We start from the raw sequence: 5,031 nt of genomic DNA, 5'->3' as shown, positions 1-5,031 counted from the left end.
TTAAACCTGATGCACCCCACGCACCCTGTGCACTCTCATTCAACCTTCTTAAACCTGATGCACCCCCATACACCCTGTGCACTCCCATTCAACCTTCTTAAACCTGATGCACCCTCATGCACCCTGTGCACTCCCATTCAACCTTGTAAACCTGATGCACCCCAATATAAACCTGTGCAATCCCATTGAACCTTGTTAAACCTGATGCACCCCAATACAACCTGTGCACTCCCATTCAACCTTCTCAAACCTGATGCACCCCTATGCAACCTGTGCACTCCCATTCAACCTTGTTAAACCTGATGCACCCTCACGCAACCTGTGCACTCCCATTCAACCTTGTTAAACCTGATGCACCCCACGCTCCCTGTGCACTCTCATTCAACCTTGTTAAACCTGATGCACCCCACTGCACCCTGTGCACTCCCATTCCACCTTTCCAAACCTGGACACTTATTTTCTATCCTATAAACCTGATCCGCAGCTACTCACCAAGAGCCATTAAAATGGTAAACGCATACTGTTTTATCTAATCCCTTTCTTTATTACTCTTATTTATTATATAATGGCTTGAGGAGAAGGGGTAAGCACCTGGCACGTACGTTTTAAGGTGTAAATAAGGTAATCATTTCTGTAGTTGCAGTTTTCGAATAGTTGCAGTAATAAAATTACAGTGGTGGAATATTGACAGCTGAATTTGCTCAAGTGAATGTTTAAAAAATCAAGAATTAGAGTATTTGTGGGAGTGCACAGGGAGCGTGGGTGTGCATCAGGTTTGGTAAGGTTGAATGAGAGTGCACAGGGTGCATGGGGGTGCATCAGGTTTAAGAAGGTTGAATGAGAGTGCACAGGTTGCATTGGGGTGCATCAGGTTTAACAAGGTTGAATGGGAGTGCACAGGGTGCGTGGGGGTGCATCAGGTTTAACAAGGTTGAATGAGAGTGCAGAGGGTGCTTGGGGTGCATTATGTTTAACAAGGTTGAATGGGAGTGCACAGGGTGCGTGAGGGTGCATCAGGTTTAAAAAGGTTGAATGAGAGTGCAAAGGTTGCATGGGGGTGCATCAGGTTTAAGAAGGTTGAATGAGAGTGCAAAGGGTGCGTGGTGGTGCATCAAGTTTAACAAGGTTGAATGAGAGTGCAGAGGGTGCGTGGGGTGCATCAGGTTTAAGAAGGTTGAATGAGCAGATATGAATGAGAGTGCGCAGGGTGCGTGAGGGTGCATCAGGTTTGGGGGGTTGAATGAGAGTGCAAAGGTTGCATGGGGGTGCATCAGGTTTAAGAAGGTTGAATGGGAGTGCACAGGGTGCATGGGGGTGCATCAGGTTTAAGAAGGTTGAATGAGCGAGAGTGCACAGGTTTCATGGGGGTGCATCAGGTTTAAGAAGGTTGAATGAGAGTGCACAGGTTGCGTGGGGGTGTATCAGGTTTAAGAAGGTTGAATGATAGTGCACAGGGAGCGTGGGGGTGCATCAGGTTTAAGAAGGTTGAATGAGCGAGAGTGCACAGGTTGCATGGGGGTGCATCAGGTTTAAGAAGGTTGAATGAGAGTGCACAGGGAGCGTGGGGGTGCATCAGGTTTAAGAAGGTTGAATGAGAGTGCACAGGTTTTATGGGGGTGCATCAGGTTTAAGAAGGTTGAATGAGAGTGCACAGGGTGCGTGAGGGTGCATCATGTTTAAGAAGGTTGAATGAGAGTGCACAGGTTGCATGGGGGTGCATCAGGTTTAAGAAGGTTGAATGGGAGTGCACAGGGTGCGTGGGGGTGCATCAGGTTTAAGAAGGTTGAATGAGAGTGCACAGGTTGCGTGGGGGTGCATCAGGTTTAAGAAGGTTGAATGAGAGTGCACAGGGTGCGTGGGGGTGCATCAGGTTTGGGGGGGTTGAATGAGAGTGCACAGGTTGCATGGGGGTGCACAGGGTGCATGGGGGTTCACAGGGTGCGTGAGGGTGCATGAGGTTTGGGGAGGTTGAATGAGAGTGCGCAGGGTGCATGGGGGTGCACAGGGTGCGTGGGAGTGCACAGGGTGCGTGAGAGTGCACAGGGTGCGTAAGAGTGTGCAGGGGTATGTGGGAGTGCCTTAGGTTGAGGTAGAAAGAGTGCAAAGGGGTAACGTTATATGTAGAATGAATTGCTTATGATACATAGGGTATACAAGTTGTAGTAATGAATGCACGTGCTTGCATGTATGCATAAATCTTGCATATATTAATGAATAATATTTGCATATATGGGAAAATACCATGCTCCCGTTACCCATTTGTGTTACCAGCGGAGTAATATATGTATGTAGTTCAAAGGTAAAAGGTTACCAGAGGCGGCAGCATTTGCAAAACCAGGGGGCAAAACCAGAGGTTTTCTTGTGGTAAAACGAATCTATCCACATTTTTGCTGCCCTGTGGACCGACGCTGCTTCCAGATATGACTGCAAACGTGAAAGTAGACGGGATCAAGGACAGGGAGCAGCTGTACAAGCTCGTTATCGGGTAAGGGTTATGGTTCTGTTGTGTTTATTGTGAGCGTAGTGGACGGAGGGAGGACAATAAGACGCCCCCCTCCCCCAACGTGCAGGGAACGTGTTTAGCCTTTAGGTTTAGGTTGCAGATATGCGCGACTTCCGTACTCAAAGACATGTAGTTGCTCGGATTAGTAGTCACTACTTAATCCGAGCAACTACATGTATTGAGTACTAGTAGTAAGTAGTTTGTACTAAGTTCATGCACTTGAAAGTTGAATTGAAGTTGAACAAGCCTTAACGTTACTGAAACTTAGAGATTCTTTACTCTCCACAAGAAAGATCTCTCAACCATGATTGATTGGCATTTTGGCTAACATAAATTATGTTGAATATTAATTTTTTAAATAATAATTATTAATATTTCAATTCAAGCCCCAAAAAGTACTTGTTGCACCTTAATACGCCATACATGAGCGAAGGCCTGTCAAGTTACAAGTTGTTCGATGCTCTGCCGCACGCAAAAGTACCTAAGTAACGGGTTCCTCCCTCAGTACTCGGTGTTCAGTACTGAAGGTGCCTTCCGAACTGAACTTCCAGTTCGGAAGTTCTGTCAGAACTGGGCGTCCAGATCTGAGGCGACTTCAGTACTGGAAAACTCTGAATCCGTTCTGGAAACCGAGAACTGAACGTTCCTTCCGTACTGGAAAACGAGTTACGAAAAAAATTCCGCTCTCGCTGCAGTAAGCTTGTATATGCTTATGAAGCAGTTGAGCCATGGGGGGCTGAGTTCTGGGAGAAGCTGGACAAGTCCAAAGGAGACGGTGGCTTCGGCACGTTGGACTCCGCAACCTTCATGGAAGCGGAGCGGCTTTGGCGTGAGTATAGCCCAGCTTATAACTTATAAGCGCTGCCGGGCGGTAGTAAAGCCGGGCAAGCTGCCGGACGGCCGCCGCAACATAAGGCGAACACGGCTGCCGGAGGACAACGAGACCACCACCAAAAATTGAGTCAGTTTTTATTCTAGTTTATAGTATTATAGACCAATACTACTGGATTGATAAAAAGGCGCACGGATAAAAAAGAAACACAAAAGGGGTATATCGTAATCACAAAATCACGACCACAAATAAATGCAATATCTCAAAAATTGAGTCAGTTTTTAATAAAAGTATCTAGTATTATAGACCAATACTAGTTTATACGTCGGCGATATCAGCAAGGTTACTTCTACTACTGTATTGAGACATATCGTATTCAGTACTGGAACATCCCAGTACAATTAGAACGTGAGAACAGGAAGCCCAGTTCGGAAATAATTTGAAAACTCGGCTTCCAGTACTGTAGAGTCCCTTTTTACTGGTACAATCCAGTACGGAACCCGTTACTTAGGTACATCGATACTCGGCTTTCCAGTACTGAATGACCTCCGAACTGGATAACCAGTACTGAATGACCTTTGAACCAGCCTTCCTGTAGCCCGGACGCAACACAGTACTGGGGTCCGAGTACCGACGGGCGTTCAGGTCTGGAAAACGAGTTCCGAAACAAGATTCAGTTCTGAACTTCCAGTTCTGACGAAGCTTCAGTACTGGAATAACGCCGTTCCGAACTGGAATTCCAGTTTTAGAGCTTTCTTCAGAACTGGGCGCCGAGTATCGACGCTATTTTCTCCACGGTTTCCGTACTGGGCGCCCAGTAAGGAACCCGTTACTTTCGTACCTTTGCCTGCCGCACTAACCATGCTCTTGTAAGAAACAGGAGGAGACAGTAAAAACCCCACTGGTCCCGGGCCGGGGTTCGAACCCACAACCTCCCGGGCCCCAGTCAGACACTCTAACTCCTCCGCTAAAAGGTCTAGACCCGTTTGCCGGATCTGTTGGTAGCGCCTATAAACCCCCCACTGTTACACTCTGAGACCATCGCGAGTAAGAACAACTATTACAGGCTCTCGTTCTTCCCTCACATCACCATCCAAGAGTGGAAAGAACTTGATCCTGGTGTGACGGAGGCGAAGTTCTCCCCCTGTTCAAGACTGAGCTGGGGCGGGCTTTGCTGCATTGAGCTGCCTCCCTGTCCTTGTACATATGTAAATAGCCGTTAACTGCACTAAATGCACTTTGTGTCTTGTAATCTGGCTTTTACAGTTTACAGTTTATTATTCAATCAACAAAATCATACAAAAGCAGGGAGTGCTGCATGCATCCCTGAATTGTGTAACTGATTTTTACAATAAGTTAAAAAAACAAGACAGGACAGGTACACAGAAAAACACACTATATACAAATATGTACAAACACCATTCACTCTGCTATATGCATGCAAATAGCAGGCATAGGTTTTTCAGATACATGTATCAGCCATTGTCACTGGCATTGAAAAGTCTTACTGCGCAGTGAATGAAGGACTGTTTCAGGCGCAGGGTCCTCGCTTTGGGCAGAGTGAATGAGTTGCTGTTCCTAAGCTGTCTCCCTGTAGCCGTTGCACGTTCAGGGGGAACAAGGTCGTGCAGAGGGTGATCAGGGTTCAGCATAGCTTTGAATAGATTTACTGCTGCTGACTCCCTTCTTTCCTTCA

This window comes from Branchiostoma belcheri, unplaced genomic scaffold (assembly GCF_001625305.1).
Source record: "Branchiostoma belcheri isolate BF01 breed outbred unplaced genomic scaffold, Haploidv18h27 scaffold478, whole genome shotgun sequence".
In the NCBI taxonomy this organism is placed as follows: domain Eukaryota; kingdom Metazoa; phylum Chordata; class Leptocardii; order Amphioxiformes; family Branchiostomatidae; genus Branchiostoma; species Branchiostoma belcheri.
The sequence above is the reverse complement of the archived record's forward strand: the minus strand, read 5'-3'. Positions refer to the sequence as shown.